This window comes from Salvelinus fontinalis, chromosome 22 (assembly GCF_029448725.1).
Source record: "Salvelinus fontinalis isolate EN_2023a chromosome 22, ASM2944872v1, whole genome shotgun sequence".
Lineage (NCBI taxonomy): Eukaryota > Metazoa > Chordata > Actinopteri > Salmoniformes > Salmonidae > Salvelinus > Salvelinus fontinalis.
Window position 1 is genome coordinate 30,614,966 of NC_074686.1, and position 22,387 is coordinate 30,637,352.

At 44.3% G+C, this 22,387-nt stretch overlaps 1 pseudogene; it reads right to left on the reverse strand.

Annotated features, from left to right (window-relative positions):
* LOC129820191 (syndetin-like) overlaps window positions 1-22,387 on the reverse strand; it is a 331,482-nt pseudogene that overhangs the window by 150,562 nt on the left and 158,533 nt on the right.

Here is a 22,387-nt window from a genome sequence, read left to right on the forward strand (position 1 = left end):
AAATACAACAGCCACAGGACAACTTTGTTTGAACATTGTAAAGAACCATTCCACGATACTGAAAAGACAGACAGTGACTTGCTAGCCTACGTCAGCTAGCTAGCTAGGATTTTCTACAATCAATTTGTGTTGGATGGTATATCCAGGTCCCGCTGTGTTTCTTCTGCAGGTTTTGGCTTGTTAGAATATTATAATTTGTATTTTTTTTGGTTGCCTTTTTCTTATGGCAACAGGCCACAAATCTTGCTGCTGTGATGGCACACTGTGGTATTTCACCTAATAGATATGGGAGTTTATCAAAATTGGATTTGTTTTCAAATTATTTGTGGGTCTGTTTAATCTGATGGAAATATGTGTCTCTAATATGGTCATACATTTGGCAGGAGGCTAGGAAGTGCAGCTCAGTTTCCACCTCATTTTGTGGGCAGTGTGCACATATGGCAGTGTGCACGTCTTTTCTTGAGAGCCAGGTCTGCCTTTGGCAGCCTTTCTCAATCGCAAAGCTATACTCACTGAGTCTGTACATAGTCAAATACTTTCTTAATGTTGGGTCAGTCTCTGTTATGAGAATTTTGTTATCAATGTTCATAAACTTAAATGAATCTACTCAGTCTGCAACCCACAGTTTGTAAGATTCTGGTTGAATGAAGCAGACAAGAGTCTCAATTTTCAAAAGTCAAAATGTTTATTCACGAGAACGTTCTAATCCATTGTACAAAATCATCAATTTTATACTGGCTCCTTACGCACATACCTTCACACAAACAGTAGTTATCCTACAAACATACCTTCACACAAACAGTAGTTATCCTACGAACATACCTTCACACAAACCGTAGTTATCCTACGAACATACCTTCACACAAACAGTAGTTATCCTACGCACATACCTTCACACAAACAGTAGTTATCCTACGAACATACTTTCACACAAACAGTAGTTATCCTACGAACATACCTTCACACAAACAGTAGTTATCCTACGAACATACCTTCACACAAACAGTAGTTATCCTACGAACACACAAACAAGTTCAAATCTTAAACTACGCCTTGCTCAGACAGTCTGTGTTTTTCCACTACACAGATACATTGTTTCATCTGCAACATGTTTCATCATTCTCTGCAAGCCTAACAGTTTCTCCCCTCCACGGGTGGAGACAGAATGTCCTGTAAGGAACACAGTAGTACAACTCGTCTGTCGATAGCTCCTCTTATCATTTGTTTCACACTTGCACCCTGCTTACCTACTAAAAAGGAACAAAAGGTCCTTGTTCTAATTCTGACTAAAACTGCACACCTCATCAGATTATAGTTTTATGATTCTAATAAATTTCATACAATTATATGGTTTCAGAGTGGAATTATTTAATCATTTTCTTTAAACATATAAATTATTTGATCAGTCTCTCACTCTCCCACTTTCTCTCCCACTCACACATCCTATCACTCTGTTGTTGGTACTGTTTATTATCTGTCACTTTGTTCCTAGTTATATGTACTAGGAATAGTGCATTCGGAAAGTATTCAGACCCCTTGACTTTTTCCACATTTTGTTTAAATGTTTCATTAGAGCCTTATTCTAAAATGTATTAAATTGTTTTTTCCACCTCATCAATCTACACACAATACGCCATAATGACAAAGCAAAAACAGGCTTTTAGAAATGTTTGCAAAAAATACAAAACTGATATCACATTTACATAAGAATTCAGAACCTTTACTCAGTACTTTGTTGAAGCACCTTTGGCAGCGAATACAGCCTTGCGAATACAGCGAATACAGCCGAATACAGCCTTGAGTCTTCGTGGGTATGATGCTACAAGCTTGGCACACCTTTATTTTCTTCTCTGCAGATCAGGTTGGACGGGAAGCATCGCTGCACAGCTATTTTCTGGTCTCTCCAGAGATGTTTGATCGGGTTCAAGTCCGGCCTCTGGCTGGGCCACTCAAAGACATTCAGAGACTTGTCCCGAAGCCACTCCTGCGTTGTCTTGGCTGTGTGCCTAGGGTCGTTGTCCTGTTGGAAGGTGAACCTTTGCCCCAGTCTGAGGTCCTGAGCACTCTGGAGCAGGTTTTCCTTAAGCATCTCTGTACTTTGCTCACTTCATCTTTCCCTCAATCCTGACTAGTCTCTCAGTCCCTGCCGCTGAAAAACACCCCCCCCCCAGCATGATGCTGCCACCACCATGCTTCAGCGTCGGGATGGAGCTAGGTTTCCTCCAGACGGGACGCTTGGCATTCAGGCCAAAGAGTTCAATCTTGGTTTCATCAGACCAGAGAATCTTGTTTCTTATAGTCTGAGAGTCCTTTAGGTGCCTTTTTTGCAAACTCCAAGCGGACTGTCATGTGCCTTTTTTTCTGAGGAGTGGCTTCCGTCTGGCCACTCTACCATAAAGGCCTGATTGGTGGAGTGCTGCAGAGATGGTTGTCCTTCTGGAAGGTTCTCCCATCTCCACAGAGGAATTCTATAGCTCTCTCAGAGTGACCATTGGGTTCTTTGTCACCTCCCTGACCAAGGCCCTTCTCCCCCGATTGCTCCGTTTGGCCAGGCGGCTCTAGGAAGAGTCTTGGTGGTTCCAAACTTCTTCCATTTAAGAATGATGGAGCCACTGTGTTCTTGGAGATCTTAAATGTGCCTTGACACATTCCTGCCTCAGAGCTCTACGGACAATTCCTTCGTCCTCATGTCTTGGTTTTTGCTTTGACATGCACTGTCAACTGTGGGACTGTATATAGACAGGTGTGTGCCTTTCCAAATCATGTCCAATCAATTGAATTTACCACAGGTGTACTCCAATCAAGTTGTAGAAACATCTCAAGAATGACCAATGGAAACAGGATGCACCAGAGCTCAATTTCAAGTCTCTTAGCAAAGGGTCTGAATACTTACGTAAATAAGATCTGTTTTTTTAAGTTTATTACATTTCTGAAAACCTATATTCACTTTAATCAATTTTAGAATAAGGTTGCAACGTAACAAAATGTGGAAGAAGTGAAGGGGTCTGAATACTTTCCGAATGCACTGTACCTCAATTACCTTGTACATCGACTCAGTACTGGTACCCTTTGTGTATAGCCAAGTTGCCATTACTCATTGTGTATTTATTATTACGTCTTTTACTTTTATATTAATTCTCAATTTTATTTTTTTCTGCATTGTTGGGAAGGGCCCTTAAGCATTCCACTGTTAGTCTACACCTGTTGTTTACGAAGCATGTGAAGAATAACATTTGATTAGATTAACTCACACTCTCTCTCCCCCATCCCCTTCTCTCCTACGTTCTCCCTCCCTCCCCCTCTACATCCATCTCTCCTCACTGGAATGAGCACAAAAGGGAGGCTGAATCCAAGACGTACCAAGAGGAAAAGCATTTCATCATCTGAATGGTGATGTATTTTCCCCATAAGGTATTTGTAACTCTCCAGATCTCTTCCCACGTTATTAACTCTGGACAAGAAGGCGTGAACGTCTGCAGCTAATGCATCTCAGCATATGTGTGTGACGGAGGTAATATCGCAGTGGTATATAATGGTGCTTTTACCCTTTTGTAATATTAATATTGCTCATTACTCAGGGAACGAGGGGCTTTATATCAACCACTTCTCCTCAATGCTCATGGTATTATAAGCCATCGGCAGGTCACAACAACAACAGCGTTTACGTGCATATACATTTTCAGGGGATTTGTAAATATTCATAAAGTATTAGCATTTGAGTGTGGGTGTCTTACAATGAGAGCCATATTGAACTGGAAACTAATGAGGAGCGGAAGAGTGATAGAGGCAAGAAGAGAGACAGTTGAAGAAGTAAAGGAAGAGTGAACCCAAAAGGGTGAGAGATGGAGGAGGAAACAGAGATATAAAGCCAGAGAGAGATGGGAGAGAGAGCGTAATATAGAGGAGAGAAAAATACAGAGAGAGGAGAGAGAAATACAGAGAGAGGAGAGAGAAATACAGAGAGAGAGAGAGAGAAATACAGAGAGAGAGGAGAAAAATACAGAGAGAGAGAAATACACAGAGAGAGAAATACAGAGAGAGTGGAGAGAGAAATACAGAGAGAGAGAAATACAGAGAGAGGAGAGAGAAATATAGAGGGAGAGAGGAGAGAGAAATATAGAGAGAGAGGAGAGAGAAATATAGAGGGAGAGAGGAGAGAAATACAGAGAGAGCGAGAAATACAGAGAGAGAAATACAGAGAGAGAGGAGAGAGAAATACAGAGAGAGAGAAATACAGAGAGAGGAGAGAGAAATACAGAGGGAGAGAGGAGAGAAATACAGAGAGAGAGAGAAATACAGAGAGAGAGAAATACAGAGAGAGAGGAGAGAGATATACAGAGAGAGGAGAGAGAAATACAGAGAGAGAGAGAGAGAAATACAGAGAGAGAGAAATACAGAGAGAGAGGAGAGAGATATACAGAGAGAGGAGAGAGAAATACAGAGAGAGAGAGAGAGAAATACAGAGAGAGAGAAATACAGAGAGAGAGGAGAGAGAAATACAGAGAGAGGAGAGAGAAATACAGAGAGAGAGAGAAATACAGAGAGAAAGGAGAGAGAAATACAGAGAGAGAGAGAGAAATACAGAGAGAGAGAAATACAGAGAGAGAGGAGAGAGAAATACAGGGAGAGAGAGAAATACAGAGAGAAAGGAGAGAGAAATACAGAGAGAGAGAGAGAAATACAGAGAGAGAGAAATACAGAGAGAGGAGAGAGAAATACAGGGAGAGAGACATACAGAGAGAGAGGAGAGAGAAATACAGAGAGAGGAGAGAGAAATACAGAGAGAGAGAGAGATACAGAGAGAGAGAAATACAGAGACAGATGAGAGAGAAATACAGAGAGAGAGAGGAGAGAGAAATACAGAGAGAGGAGAGAGAAATACAGAGAGAGAGAGAGAGAAATACAGAGAGAGAAAAATACAGAGAGAGAGGAGAGAGAAATACAGAGAGAGGAGAGAGAAATACAGAGAGAGAGAGAAATACAGAGAGAAAGGAGAGAGAAATACAGAGAGAGAGAGAGAAATACAGAGAGAGAGAAATACAGAGAGAGAGGAGAGAGAAATACAGGGAGAGAGAGAAATACAGAGAGAAAGGAGAGAGAAATACAGAGAGAGAGAGAGAAATACAGAGAGAGAGAAATACAGAGAGAGGAGAGAGAAATACAGGGAGAGAGACATACAGAGAGAGAGGAGAGAGAAATACAGAGAGAGGAGAGAGAAATACAGAGAGAGAGAGAGATACAGAGAGAGAGAGAAATACAGAGACAGATGAGAGAGAAATACAGAGAGAGAGAGGAGAGAGAAATACAGAGAGAGAGAGGAGAGAGAAATTTAGAGGGACAGAGGAGAGAGAAATATAGAGGGAGAGAGAGAGAAATACAGAGAGATAGAGAAATACAGAGAGGGAGAAATACAGAGAGAGAGAAATACAGAGAGAGAGGAGAGAGAAATACAGAGAGCGAGAAATACAGAGAGAGAAAGAGAGAAGGAGAGACAGAGAAATATGGGGGAGAGAAAAAGAGAACTACAGAGAGTGGGAGAAAGAGGAAGGGGGAGAGAAAGAAGTGCAGAGAGACAGAGAAATATAGAAACACAGAGAGAAAGCGATAGAAAGAAGGTGAAACAAGGGAAGCCCTGTCCTCCTGTCCTAATCACTAATCACAAGCATGCTCCCTGGACCCCCTGAGCAGAAGCCAGTCAGGACCCAGGCAGCAGCAGAGCCTCATCCACTCTGGCATGTGACAGCCATTTTGTTGATATCATTACCAGCTCCCCCAGGGTTTATCAGTCACACATAGTCCCACGCACACTGAGCGCTTTCTTTAGCGAAAGCTTTAGCTGCTAAAATAGCCTCAGAAGAGTTTTTAAAGTGATAACGAAAAATAGTTGTTTTTACAGGGGCAGAAAACTTGGTCTGTTACTCATTGTGGCCTGTCTGTAAAAATAGTTATTAACGGTGAGAGAAAGAGGGGGAGGTTTAGTAGAAGTGCCAACTGAAGGAATATAGTACTGAAGACTAATACAGACCAGATAGCACCTCAGTGTCCCTTCCCTTAAATCAAATTTTATTGGTCACATACACATGGTTAACAGATGTTAATGTGAGTGTAGCGAAATGCTTGTGCTTCTAGTTCCAACCGTGCAGTAATATCTAACAAGTAATCTAACCTAACAATTTCACAACTACTACCTTATACACACAAGTGTAGAGGAATGAATAAGAATATGTACATATAAATGTATGGATGAGCGATGGCCGAACGGCATAGGCAAGATGCAGTAGATGGTATAGAGTACAGTATATACATATGAGATGAGTAATGTAGGGTATGTAACATTATATAAAGTGCCATTGTTTAAAGTGACTAGTGATACATTTATTACATCCAATTTTTCATTATTAAAGTGGCTAGAGATTTGAGTCAGTATGTTGGCAGCAGCCACTCAATGTTAGTGATGGCTGTTTAACAGTCTGATGGCCTTGAGATAGAAGCTGTTTTTCAGTCTCTCGGTCCCCGCTTTGATGCACCTGTACTGACCTCGCCTTCTGGATGATAGCGGGGTGAACAGGCAGTGGTTCGGGTTGTTATTTTCCTTGATGATCTTTTTGGCCTTCCTGTGACATCGGGTGGTGTAGGTGTCCTGGAGGGCAGGTAGTTTGCCCCCGGTGACACATTGTGCAGACCTCATTAACCTCTGGAGAGCCCTGCGGTTGTGGGCGGAGCAGTTGCCGTACCAGGCGATGATACAGCCCGACAGGATGCTCACGATTGTGCATCTGTAAAAGTTTGTGAGTGTTTTTGGTGACAAGCCAAATTTCTTCAGCCTCCTGAGGTTGAAGAGGCGCTGTTGCGTCTTCTTCACAACGCTGTCTGTGTGGGTGGACCATTTCAGTTTGTCCGAGATGTGTACACCGAGCAACTTGAAACTTTCCACCTTCTCCACTACTGTCCCGTCCATGTGGATACTACTGTCCTGTCGATGTGGATAGGGGGCTGATCCCTCTGCTGTTTCCTGAAGTCCACGATCATCTCCTTAGTAAACAGAGCAGTTAGCACTTCAGTGTCCCTTATCTTACTGAACAGTCTGAAAATATCTGTAATATCTGTAATGTAATGTTTTCAAGGAGGGTGACTTGCTTTGAAGACACTCTCATTCATTCCAACTCTATTTGAACACCATAAGCACTAATACAATGCTCTCTCATACATTGGCTCAACAGAAGGGAAAAGCAATCTTAGGTCATTTCAGCCACAGCCCCACTGACAATTTCCAATGAGTGATGTGTGTACAAGAGGTGGGACATAGAAGCAGTCACCACATACAGATAATTGTGTGGTAAATAATATATAAGATAACGTTTGAGAAACATAGAACACATTCACATCGGGGACACTAATGAATATAATGTAAGTCTGTCACATACAAAAACAGGTCTGTCATGTATGGTTGTGTAAAAGACCCTCAGGGCCAGTTTCCCGGACACAGGTTAAGCCTAGTCCTGGACTAAAATGCATGGTCAATGAATAATCTCCATTGAAATAGCTTTGTAGTATTTTCCCGTACCATATCGTTGCGGCGGAAGAAGGTGTAGACAGCATACAGGTAGTAATCAAACAGCTGGGAAACACAGCGGATGACATCACAGGCTTCAGAATGTTCATCATCCGCATGTATTTAACCTGTTTAGAAAGGTATACATATTATTATATATGTTATTATATACTTGTCACGACTTCTGCCGAAGTCGTTGCCTCTCCTTGTCCGGGCGGTGTTCGGCGGTCGACTTCACCGGTCTTCTAGTCATCATCGATCCATTTTTCATTTTCCATTGGTTTTGTCTTGTCTTCCCACACACCTGTTGTCAATCCCATTCATTACCTGTTGTGTATTTAACCCTCTGTTTCCCTTCATGTGTTTGTCAGAGATTGTTCGTTGTCAAGTGTTGTGTGTTTTGTGTATAAGTGTGCGATGGGTCTTCATACCCAGATTTTGTATTATATTTTTTAGTGAGTGTTATGGAGCTTATTACTGGAACTTTTATTAAAGTACTCCATGCTACACTCTATTTTGACTCTCCTGCGCCTGACTTCCTCTGCCACTTATACACGCCATTGTGACAGAATCTCTGACCCACAAAAATGAAGTCAGCAGGAGGAGGCACTTCACTAATGGAGGTTGAGGAACGCGTCCTGGAACACGCGGCGGAGATTGACAGTCTGTGCGCTGTCATGGATCGCATTGTCCAGAGTATGGACCGCTGGGAGAGACAGGGAGCGTGTCCAGTACCTCCACCACCCCCTGGAATTCCTTCGAACGTTTTTTCCCCGCCGGAACAGAACAGGATCCAGTTGTCCCTACCCACAGGATACAATGGAGATACTACCAGCTGCCAGGGTTTTCTCCTAAAACTGAACTTGTATCTGGCCACGGTCTCTCCAGTACCAACAGACCGTGAGAAAAGCTTCGCCCTCATCTCCTGCCTTACCGGGAAAGCCTTGGAGTGGGCCAACGCTGTGTGTGGAGAGGATAAGGCGTTGGACCATTTTGAGGAGCTCATCTGCCATTTCCGGAAGGTATTCGACCACCCATCCGAAGGCAGAGCAGCAGGTGAGCTCCTCTATCATCTGAGGCAGGGGAAGAGGAGTGCTCAGGAGTTCGCGTTGGAATTTAGGACTTTGGCTGCCGGCGCTGGATGGAGCGACAGGGCCCTGATCGACCACTACCGTTGTAGTCTACGCGAGGACGTCCGTCGGGAGCTGGCCTGTAGAGACACCACCCTCAACTTCGACCAACTGGTGGATATGTCCATCAGGCTGGACAACATGCTGGCTACTCGGGGACGTCTAGATCGGGGTCTGGTTGTTCCATCCTCTCGCACTCTCTCTCCCGAACCTATGGAATTGGGAGGGATGGTGCGCAGGGAGACTGGAGGGGGTACCCGCTCGAGCACCATCTATGATCGCAGAGATCACACTGCTGATCGGTGCCGGGTTGGTTCCTCTGGGAATAGAGAAGGCAGGCAGGGCACTCTGGCATCACCCCAGGTGAGTAGGCACCATACTCATCCAGAGCCCTCTGCTGCACTTATGTTTGTCTCTGTCACCTTTCCGGATTTTTCCCTGCATTCCCAGTATAAGGCGCTAGTAGATTCAGGCGCGGCTGGGAATTTCATTAATAAAAATTTAGCTTATAGTTTAGGGATTCCTATTGTTTCTGTGGATATGCCTTTCCCTATTCATGCCTTAGATAGTCGACCAATAGGGTCAGGGTTTATCAGGGAGGTCACCGCACCTTTGTCTATGATAACGCAGGAGGGTCACAAGGAGAAGATTAGTCTTTTCCTTATTGATTCCCCTGCGTATTCTGTGGTGTTAGGCCTACCCTGGTTAACTACTCATAACCCCACTGTTTCTTGGCCACAGAGGGCTCTCACGGGGTGGTCGCGAGAGTGCTCAGGTAGGTGTGTAGGGGTTTCCGTTGGTGCTACTACGGTGGAAAGTCCAGACCAGGTTTCCACCGTGCGCATTCCCCCAGAATATGCCGATTTGGCACTCGCCTTCTGTAAAAAGAAGGCGACTCAATTACCACCCCATCGACAGGGGGATTGTGCGATAGATCTCCTGGTAGACGCTGCATATCCCAGGAGTCACGTGTATCCTCTGTCGCAAGCGGAGACAGTGGCTATGGATAATTATATCTCTGAATCCCTGCGTCAGGGGTTCATTCAGCCATCCATTTCACCCGCCTCTTCGAGTTTCTTTTTTGTGAAGAAGAAGGATGGCGGTTTACGCCCGTGCATTGATTATCGAGACCTTAATAAAATCACGGTAAAATATAGTTACCCGCTACCTTTGATTAATACAGTAATGGAGTCAATGCGCGGGGCCCGCTTCTTCACAAAATTGGATCTCAGGAGTGCGTACAATCTGGTGCGTATTAGGAGGGGTGATGAGTGGAAGACGGCATTTAGCACCACCTCAGGTCATTATGAGTACCTGGTCATGCCATATGGGTTGATGAATGCTCCATCAGTCTTCCAATCGTTTGTAGATGAGATCTTCAGGGACCTGAACGGGCAGGGTGTAGTGGTGTATATCGATGATATTTTGATATACTCTGCTACACGCGCTGAGCATGTGTCCTTGGTGCGCAGGGTGCTTGGTCGCCTGTTGGAGCATGATTTATATGTCAAGGCTGAGAAATGCTTGTTCTTCCAACAATCCATCTCCTTCCTAGGGCATCAGATTTCCACTTCAGGAGTGGAAATGGAGAGCGACCGCATTACAGCCGTGCGTAATTGGCCGACTCCAACCACGGTAAAGGAGGTGCAGCGTTTTTTAGGGTTTGCCAATTACTACCGGAGATTTATCCGGGGTTTTGGTCAGGTTGCAGCTCCCATTACCTCACTGCTAAAGGGGGGACCGGTGCGCTTGCAGTGGTCGGCCGAGGCGAATAGGGCTTTTGGTAAACTGAAGGCTCTGTTTACCTCGGCGCCTGTGTTGGCTCATCCGGATCCCTCTTTGCCATTCATAGTAGAGGTGGACGCATCCGAAGCTGGGATAGGAGCAGTGCTCTCTCAGCGTTCGGGTGTGCCACCGAAGCTTCGCCCCTGTGCTTTCTTTTCGAAGAAGCTCAGCCCGGCGGAGCGTAACTATGATGTGGGGGACCGAGAGCTGTTAGCTGTCGTAAAAGCCTTGAAGGTGTGGAGGCATTGGCTTGAGGGGGCTAATCACCCTTTTCTCATCTGGACTGACCACCGCAATCTGGAGTACATCCGGCAGGCGAAGAGACTAAATCCTCGCCAGGCAAGGTGGGCCATGTTTTTCACTCGTTTTGTGTTTACGCTTACTTACAGACCAGGCTCCCAGAACGTCAAGGCAGACGCATTGTCTCGGCTGTATGACACAGAGGAGCGACCCATGGATCCCACTCCCATACTCCCAGAGTCGTGTTTGGTGGCGCCAGTAGTGTGGGAGCTGGACGCGGACATTGAGCGGGCGTCACGTGCAGAGCCCTCTCCTCCTGAGTGTCCAGCTGGTCGTCTGTACGTTCCGTCTGCTGTCCGCGACCGATTGATCTATTGGGCTCACACATCACCCTCCTCTGGTCATCCTGGGATAGGTCGGACGATGCGCTGTCTTGATGGGAGGTACTGGTGGCCCACTTTAGCTAAGGACGTGAGGATTTATGTTTCCTCCTGTTCGGTGTGCGCCCAGTGCAAGGCTCCTAGACACCTGCCTAGAGGTAAGCTTTTACCTTTACCCGTTCCTCAACGGCCGTGGTCGCACCTGTCAGTGGATTTTGTGACTGATCTTCCACCTTCACAGGGTTACACCACGATCCTGGTCGTTGTGGATCGGTTTTCTAAGTCCTGTCGTCTTCTCCCTTTGCCCGGTCTCCCTACGGCCTTACAAACTGCGGAGGCTCTGTTTACACATGTTTTCCGGCATTATGGGGTGCCTGAGGATATAGTGTCTGATCGGGGTCCCCAGTTCACGTCAAGGGTCTGGAAGGCGTTCATGGAACGTCTGGGGATCTCGGTTAGTCTTACCTCAGGTTTTCACCCCGAGAGTAATGGGCAGGTGGAGAGAGTTAACCAGGATGTGGGCAGGTTTCTGCGGTCCTATTGCCAGGACCGGCCAGGGGAATGGGCGAAGTTCGTGCCCTGGGCAGAGATAGCCCAGAACTCGCTACGTCACTCCTCTACTAACCTTACCCCTTTTCAATGTGTATTAGGGTATCAGCCGGTTCTGGCTCCTTGGCATCAGAGTCAGACCGAAGCTCCTGCGGTGGACAATTGGTTTCGGCACGCTGAGGAAACTTGGGAGGCAGCCCACGTCCACCTTCAGCGTGCCATAAGGCGCCAGAAAATTGGCGCAGACCGTCGCCGCAGTGAGGCCCCGGTGTTTGTACCAGGGGACAGGGTCTGGCTCTCGACCCGAAACCTGCCCCTCCGCCTGCTCTGCCGGAAGCTGTGTCCGCGGTTTGTGGGGCCGTTTAAAGTCCTGAGGAGAGTGAACGAGGTATGTTATAGATTACAACTGCCCATTAATTACCGTATTAACCCCTCGTTCCATGTGTCTCTCCTCAGGCCGGTGGTGGCTGGCCCGCTCCAGGAGGCTGAAGTGCGTGAAGTTCCTCCGCCTCCTCTAGACATCGAGGGGGCCCCGGCGTACGCTATTCGATCCATTTTGGATTCGAGACGTCGGGCGAGGGGCCTTCAGTACCTCGTGGACTGGGAGGGGTACGGGCCGGAGGAGAGATGCTGGGTTCCGGTGGAGGACGTTTTAGATCCTTCTATGTTAAAAGAATTCCACCGCCTCCATCCGGATCGCCCTGCACCTCGCCCTCCGGGTCGTCCCCGAGGCCGGTGTCGACGCGCTGCTGGAGCCGCGCGTCAGGGGGGGGTAATGTCACGACTTCTGCCGAAGTCGTTGCCTCTCCTTGTCCGGGCGGTGTTCGGCGGTCGACTTCACCGGTCTTCTAGTCATCATCGATCCATTTTTCATTTTCCATTGGTTTTGTCTTGTCTTCCCACACACCTGTTGTCAATCCCATTCATTACCTGTTGTGTATTTAACCCTCTGTTTCCCTTCATGTGTTTGTCAGAGATTGTTCGTTGTCAAGTGTTGTGTGTTTTGTGTATAAGTGTGCGATGGGTCTTCATACCCAGATTTTGTATTATATTTTTTAGTGAGTGTTATGGAGCTTATTACTGGAACTTTTATTAAAGTACTCCATGCTACACTCTATTTTGACTCTCCTGCGCCTGACTTCCTCTGCCACTTATACACGCCATTGTGACAATACTATTAGATATTAAATAACAAAACAATTGATATCAGTTAAACAGTTATCAACAGAAAGGTTAAAAAAAAAGCTAATCTCAAAAACTACTAGCCTGGTATATTAGATACTTGGACATTCTGTTTGGATCTTCCATATCTAAACAAGTTGATCCAAAACCTTTGCGTCATCTTTTTGGGGGATTTGAATGGGATAAATTCTAATGTTTGAATGTAACTTTGAAGCAAATATCCTCTGGGCGATTTACAGTACATGACTGATATGAATGTGATCAGGATGCCAAACAATGGACATGACGTTTGACATCAGCACTGCACCAAATGAAAGCACATATCTAATGTGATGAAACAACTGATTTACTCTCCAATCACCTCTATAAGATGTCCTGGGACGTAAAGGGTCTCAACTGTTCATCATATCCAACTAAAGCAGACAACATTGTAGCTGGGGTAACATTAGATCCCAGGACTCTCATAGTAATGTAATCTAAGATGTTTTAAGTCAATCATAATCGAATAGTGATTTATAATAATATATTTGCCCAGCTTATGGAGCATTTCCATGTACTCTGAGGGGAAGGAATTAAATTTGAGAAAAAGGTAATAAAATGAATAGCTACAGAGTACATGGCTGTAACAAGGTTACCATTGAACCAGAGCTGATGATAGAGCCACTTTTTGAGCTGAGACTGGCACTTTCTTACTTTCTCTTTCTGTGAATACTAGAACCCTGTCATCTAACTTTTCAGAGCACTATTGAACCAGAAATGCAGATCAGGATGTCTTTCACATTAAGTGACTTGGTATACTGTACATGTTCTATTTGACTTAATACGTTTTCAATTATACATGTACTATTATACATCTGAAATGCAAAAACAATACAAATAAATGTTAGTTGAATAAAATGAATTTACTAAACTGTAAGTGAACTGCGCTGGTCATTTAGAATGTTGTTTAGAAATGTAATTAAATTCTAATCAGTTAAAAACACGAGTGAAAAACAGAGATTTCTTCACAAACTCGGAGCCTTAACTACCTCACTTATCATAATGACATTTCTTCCTCTCCAATTAAATCAAATCAAAGACGGGTTGCGATTTGAGCAGAAAGCAAAATTGACTTTGAGGCACGACACCTCGCAACTGACGTCAAACAGACATTTACATTCCACTTAAGAAATGAAAGGTCACGGGGTTTGGCGTGGATAATGATAGGCTAATGATGGCAGTTACAGGCCAGTCACACAGCCAGGTAGCCTTGGGAATAGGATCCTGGTTCATCACATTCTTAAATGAGCGATGAGCTTGTTAATTGGTTATCGAGGTCTCTGGCGGGAGAGGGGTCACCACGGTCATCACTTAGTGTCTTGGATGTTTCTGGGAGGTGAGAGGAGAGGAACAGAGGAGAGGAGAAGATTACTCACCGACCAGGCGAATCACGTTGAGGGTTGTGTTGGTCAGGATGGGAGCATTGGCACCCTTGTTAAGGCTGTAGTCCGACTTCTTCCTGCTGAGCAGCGTCTCCCTTGACGGGCTAATTAGAGAGAGAGGGGAGGTGCTGATTAGAGAGAGAGGGGATGTGCTGATTAGAGAGAGAGGAGAGGTGCTGATTAGAGAGAGAGGGGAGGTGCTGATTAGAGAGAGGGGAGGTGCTGATTAGAGAGAGAGGGGAGGTGCTGATTAGAGAGAGAGGGGAGGTGCTGATTAGAGAGAGAGGAGAGGTGCTGATTAGAGAGAGAGGAGAGGTGCTGATTAGAGAGAGAGGAGAGGTGCTGATTAGAGAGAGAGGGGAGGTGCTGATTAGAGAGAGAGGAGAGGTGCTGATTAGAGAGGGGAGGTGCTGATTAGAGAGAGAGGGGAGGTGCTGATTAGAGAGAGAGGGGAGGTGCTGATTAGAGAGAGAGGAGAGGTGCTGATTAGAGAGAGAGGGGAGGTGCTGATTAGAGAGAAAGGGGAGGTGCTGATTAGAGAGAGAATGGAGGTGCTGCTTAGAGAGAGGAGAGGTGCTGATTAGAGAGAGAGGGGAGGTGCTGATTAGAGAGAGGGGAGGTGCTGATTAGAGAGAGAGGGGAGGTGCTGATTAGAGAGAGGAGAGGTGCTGATTAGAGAGAGAGGAGAGGTGCTGATTAGAGAGAGAGGGGAGGTGCTGATTATAGAGAGAGGAGAGGTGCTGATTAGAGAGAGAGGGGAGGTGCTGATTAGAGAGAGAGGAGAGGTGCTGATTAGAGAGAGAGGGGAGGTGCTGATTAGAGAGAGAATGGAGGTGCTGCTTAGAGAGAGGAGAGGTGCTGATTAGAGAGAGAGGGGAGGTGCTGATTAGAGAGAGGGGAGGTGCTGATTAGAGAGAGAGGGGAGGTGCTGATTAGAGAGAGGGGAGAGGTGCTGATTAGAGAGAGAGGGGAGGTGCCGATTAGAGAGAGAGGGGAGGTGCTGATTAGAGAGAGAGGGGAGGTGCTGATTAGAGAGAGAGGGGAGGTGCTGATTAGAGAGAGAGGGGAGGTGCTGATTAGAGAGAGAGGGGAGGTGCTGATTAGAGAGAGAGGGGAGGTGCTGATTAGAGAGAGAGGAGAGGTGCTGATTAGAGAGAGAGGGGAGGTGCTGATTAGAGAGAGAGGAGAGGCGTGAGGGCGGGACAACACAGTGGTTCAGGTTCATAACCCTGTGGTTTGGTGGTTGAGCCAAGACAGACAGTGGTTCAAGTTCATAACCCTGAGGCTCAGTGGTTGAGCCTAGACAGACAGTGGTTCATAACCCTGTGGCTCGGTGGTTGAGCCTAGACAGACAGTGGTTCATAACCCTGCGGCTCGGTGGTTGAGCCAAGACAGACAGTGGTTCATAACCCTGCGGCTCGGTGGTTGAGCCTAGACAGACAGCGGTTCAGATTCATAACCCTGAGGCTCGGTGGTTGAGCCCAGATATTCATTCGTAAAATCTCCTTAATTGATCAATTAAGAGGCGTGACACGAGAGGGCTAAAGACGTAGCTAAACGAGTGTTAGGGCAGTGGTGAACCGCTGATCTTACAGAACCAGTCCCCTGACTAATGATTAAACTGCATCTACCACCATTCATTAGTACATCTCTAATTGCTGGACATGGACGTGACCTTCCAGCAGCACTTCAATTAGCCAGCGATTCCTTCTGATAGATTGGGAAATGAGCGTGTTAGAGGCTTAGATCAGTACAACACACTGGGGAGAACGCAGACCCTGCAGGCACTGTGTTCTCCTGCATGTAGTGAACCCAAGGCTTTCGCCGCACAAAATACATGGAAATCAATAACTGTGTGTAATGTTTATGTACATCATCAATTCATTAATTCCTACATCTGTTCTTAATGAAGAGTTTTTGAATAGGTAAACGTGGTTTTTGCCCCCCGCTGCACATCTGCCACTCTCACACAATTAGCTGCCATATTGTAGCACGTAGTCACATACATAGTCTACCCAGTGATTTACTGCAGAATCTCCCCTCCACTCTGTTAACAAGAGAACAATGGAAGGGTGTGTGTGTGTGTGTGTGTGTGTGTGTGTGTGTGTGTAGTAGTCGAGAAATGTAGTGGGAGGAAATGTATTTGAATGATCTGTTAAAAACTGGCTTCTTTGAAAACTTAATGAAATACTGTAGAAGACGAAGATTTGAGAACATTTTCACATGGGGATAAAAAGCCCCTAAGTGTGGTAATGCATCCTCTTTCTGCACTAGAGGGCTAATGATTGTGTTCATCAAACATGTGATTTGAGTGCTATGAAGTAAGGGGAGCGTAAAAGAAAACGTTTCACTATGTAGACAAAGAACTTGATGCAGTTGTGCCGACTGATGGGTTATGTAGGGGTGAGCTAAAAACATATTTGAGACACCTATTCTAAATATATAGCCAATACATGAATTTAAATGGCTTTTTCTACCACGATATACACTTGTCCTTTTTCCAGAAAGACCACCAGATATACCGTGGCATTATGTGGCTGAGCCATGAAGAGAAAGACCACCAGATATACCGTGGCATTATGTGGCTGAGCCATGAAGAGAAAGACCACCAGATATACCCTGGCATTATGTGGCTGAGCCATGAAGAGAAAGACCACCAGATATACCCTGGCATTATGTGGCTGAGCCATGAAGAGAAAGACCACCAGATATACCGTGGCATTATGTGGCTGAGCCATGAAGAGAAAGACCACCAGATATACCGTGGCATTATGTGGCTGAGCCATGAAGAGAAAGACCACCAGATATACCCTGGCATTATGTGGCTGAGCCATGAAGAGAAAGTCCACCAGATATACCCTGGCATTATGTGGCTGAGCCATGATGAGAAAGACCATCAGATATACCCTGGAATTATGTGGCTGAGCCATGAGGAGAAAGACCACCAGATATACCCTGGAATTATGTGGCTGAGCCATGAGGAGAAAGACCACCAGATATACCCTGGAATTATGTGGCTGAGCCATGAAGAGAAAGACCACCAGATATACAGTGGAATTATGTAGCTGAGCCATGAAGAGAAAGACCACCAGATATACAGTGGAATTATGTAGCTGAGCCATGAAGAGAAAGACCACCAGATATACAGTGGAATTATGTAGCTGAGCAATGAAGAGAAACTGAAATGATTTCTTGTCCATTGTGTATTTCCATTTGCTGAATTTTCAGATAAAGCCTGGAATAAAAGAAAAAGGGCTACCTATAATTAAATCATACAAATATTTAGATCCCATATAGCATATAGCAAATGGCACATATGTATTTAGATCCCATATAGCATATAGCAAATGGCACATATGTATTTAGATCCCATATAGCATATAGCAAATGGCACATATGTATTTAGATCCCATATAGCATATAGCAAATGGCACATATGTATTTAGATTGTGCGTAAACCTGTCTTACACTTTAATCTTCTCTTTGCGCCAGACTGGGTTCAAATGCCTTCCGTTTCATTTTTCTGGATTTATTTATCTGTATATATATATTTATTTTTTGTATTCTTTTTACTGTTGATTTCTTTTTCACGTTATGTGGTGCGTGCTGCTCAGAACACCGGAAGAACTATAAGTGAATTGTTGTAATGTTTGTTTATGTGTTAGTTAATCCCATAAGAGATGGGTTGCCAGCTGGCGATTTGACAGGGAAATAACATGTCATTCATTCATGCATCTGTTTCAACACTACACTGAGAACAAAATAATCACAATTCTTTCAAAATGATGTATATAATGCATGTATCTTTCCACTTATAGATGTACATCACGCATTAACTAGTAGCATAGCTCGTGAGAACTTGACCAGTGAGCTCACGGGATATGACATCATGACGTTGTGCCCTTTGTCCTGACCTCTTGAGAGGGATGTCTCCGGTCTGCTCGTCCACGAAGTCCTGCTTGAGTTCATCAGGGACGTCACTGTCACTGTCGTAGTCCTGGTAGACACTCTTCTCCAGCTCATCTGACTCACACTGCAGAGAGGGAATAACACAGTAACAATATTCTTTTGACACTGTGTTAACAACCCTCCAGGCGAGCTTCAATGCCATACAACTCTCCTTCCGTGGCCTCCAACTGCTCTTAAATACAAGTAAAACCAAATGCATGCTCTTCAACCGATCGCTGCCTGCTCCTGCCCGCCTGTCCAACATCACTACTTTGGACGGCTCTGACTTAGAATATGTGGACAACTACAAATACCTAGGTGTCTGGTTAGACTGTAAACTCTCCTTCCAGACCCACATCAAACATCTCCAATCCAAAGTCAAATCTAGAATTGGCTTCCTATTCCGCAACAAAGCATCCTTTACTCATGCTGCCAAACATACCCTTGTAAAACTGACCATCCTACCAATCCTCGACTTCGGTGATGTCATTTACAAAATAGCCTCCAAAACCCTACTCAATAAATTGGATGCAGTCTATCACAGTGCCATCCGTTTTGTCACCAAAGCCCCATATACTACCCACCACTGCGACCTGTACACTCTCGTTGGCTGGCCCTCGCTTCATACTCGTCGCCAAACCCACTGGTTCCAGGTCATCTACAAGACCCTGCTAGGTAAAGTCCCCCCTTATCTCAGCTCGCTGGTCACCATAGCAGCACCTACCTGTAGCACGCGCTCCAGCAGGTATATCTCTCTAGTCACCCCCAAAACCAATTCTTCCTTTGGACGCCTCTCCTTCCAGTTCTCTGCTGCCAATGACTGGAACGAACTACAAAAATCTCTGAAACTGGAAACACCTATCTCCCTCACTAGCTTTAAGCACCAGCTGTCAGAGCAGCTCATAGATTACTGCACCTGTACATAACCCATCTACAATTTAGCCCAAACAACTACCTCTTTACCTACTGTATTTATTTATTAATTTATTTTGCTCCTTTGCACCCCATTATTTCTGTCTCTACTTTGCACTTTCTTCCAATGCAAACCAACCATTCCAGTGTTTTTTTTAGTTTTTATTTTACTTGCTGTGTTGTACTCACTTCGCCTCCATGGCCTTTTTATATTTTTATTTATTTATACATATATCTGTTTGCCTTCACCTCCCTTATCTCACCTCACTTGCTCACATTGTATATAGACTTTTTTTCACTGTATTATTGACTATATGTTTGTTTTTACTCCATGTGTAACTATGTGTTGTTGTATGTGTCGAACTGCTTTGCTTTATCTTGGCCACGTCGCAATTGTAAATGAGAACGTGTTCTCAATTTGCCTACCTGGTTAAATAAAGGTTAAATAAATAAAATAAATAAAAATATCATTCAAATATGGACATTTAGAAAAGGTTTATATATAGTACCAGTCAAAAGTTTGGACACACCTACTCATTTAAGGGTTTTTCTTTATTTTTACTCTTTTCAACATTGTAGAATAATAGTGATGACATCAACACTATGAAATAACACATTTGGAATCATGTAGTAACCCAACATTTTTTGTTGTTGAGATGTTTCAAAGTAGCCACCCTTTGCCTTGATAACAGCTTTGCACACACTTGGCATTCTGTCAACTAGCTTCATGAGGTAGTCACCAGGAATGCAATTCAATTAACAGGTGTGCCTTGTTAAAAGGTAATTTGTGGAAATTCTTTCCTTCTTAATGTGTTTGAGCCAATCAGTTGTGTTGTGACAAGGTAGCGATGGTATACAGAAGATAGTCCGTTTTGGTAAAAGAACAAGTGCATATTATGGCAAGAACAGCTCAAATAAGCAAAGAGAAATGACAGTCCATCATTACTTTAAGACATGAAGGTCAGTCAATACGGAACATGTCAAGAACTTTAAACGTTTCTTCAAGTGCAGTCGCAAAAACCATCAAGAGCTATGATGAAACTGGCTCTCATGAGGACCACCACAGGAAAGGAAGACCCAGAGTTACCTCTCTGCTGCAGAGGATAAGTTCATTAGAGTAGCCAGCCTTAGAATGCAGCCCAAATAAATGCTCCACAGAGTTCAAGTAACGGACACATCTCTGAACATCAACTATTCAGAAGAGAATGTGTGAATCAGGACTTGATGGTCGAATTGCTGCAAAGAAAACACTACTAAAGGACACCAATAAGAAGAAGAGACTTCGTTAGGCTAAGAAACACGAGCAATGGACATTAGACCAGTGGAAATTTGTCATTTGGTCTGATGAGTCCAAAATTGAGATTTTAGCTTTTAACCACTGTGTCTTTGTGAGACGCAGAGTAGGTGAACGGATGATCTCCGCATGCGTGGTTCCCACCGTGAAGCATGGAGGAGGAGGTGTGATGGTGCTATGCTAGTGACACTGTCTGTGATTCATTTAGAATTCAAGGCACACTTAATCAGCATGGCTACCACAGCATTCTGCAGCGATGCGTCATCCCATCTGGTTTGGGCTTAATGGGACTATCATTTGTTTTTCAACAAGACAATGACCCAAAACATACCTCTAGGATGTGTAAGGGCTATTTGACCAAGAAGGAAAGTGACGGAGTGCTGCATCATATGAACTGGCCTCTACAATCACCCGACCTCAACCCAATTAAGATGGTTTGGAATGAGTTGGGTGAAGGAAAAGCAGCCAATAAATGTTCAGCATAGGTGGGAACTCCTTCAAGACTGTTGAAAAAGCATTCCTCATGAAGCTGGTTGAGAGAATGCCAAGAGTGTGCAAAGCTGTCATCAAGGCAAAGGGTGGCTACTTTGAATAATCACAAATCTAAAATATATTTGGATTTGTTTTAACACTTTTTTGGTTACTATATGATTCCATGGGTTATTTCATAGTGTTGATGTATTGACTACTATTTTATAATGTAGAAAATAGTAAAAATAAAGAAAAAACCTTGAATGAGTAGGTGTGTCCAAACTTTCAACTGGTACTGTATATTAACAATATGATCATTTAGATGCTTTAATCACTGTCATAGTCCTGGTGCACACTTGACTAACGTACCTGACTCATACTGCAGAGGGGGAAAATAATAATATGGTCATTCAGAGAAAGAGTTATAATTGCTGATGATTTAGAAGCTTTTATCACATTTTTACATTTTAGTCATCTAGCAGACACTCTTTTCCAGAGCCACTAACAGTTAGTGTGCTTATCTTAAGATATCTAGGTGAGACAACCACCACCTACAATACACTACCAGGAATAATACCACCTGCAATACTCTACCAGGAACAATACCACCTACAATACTCTACCAGGAACAATACCACCTACAATACTCTACCAGGAACAATACCACCTACAATACTCTACCAGGAACAATACCACCTACACTACTCTACCAGGAACAATACCACCTACAATACTCTACCAGGAACAATACCACCTACAATACTCTACCAGGAATAATACCACCTACAATACTCTACCAGGAACAATATCACCTACAATACTCTACCAGGAACAATACCACCTACAATACTCTACCAGGAATAATACCACCTACAATACTCTACCAGGAACAATACCACCTACAATACTCTACCAGGAATAATACCACCTACAATACTCTACCAGGAACAAAACCGACTACAATACTCTACCAGGAACAATATCACCTACAATACTCTACCAGGAATAATACCACCTACAATACTCTACCAGGAATAATACCACCTACAATACTCTACGAGGAACAATACCACCTACAATACTCTACCAGGAATAATACCACCTACAATACTCTACCAGGAACAATACCACCTACAATACTCTACCAGGAATAATACCACCTACAATACTCTACCAGGAATAATACCACCTACAATACTCTACCAGGAATAATACCACCTACAATACTCTACCAGGAATAATACCACCTACAATACTCTACCAGGAACAATACCACCTACAATACTCTACCAGGAATAATACCACCTACAATACTCTACCAGGAACAATATCACCTACAATACTCTACCAGGAATAATACCACCTACAATACTCTACCAGGAATAATACCACCTACAATACTCTACCAGGAACAATACCACCTACAATACTCTACCAGGAACAATACCACCTACAATACTCTACCGGGAATAATACCACCTACAATACTCTACCAGGAACAATACCACCTACAATACTCTACC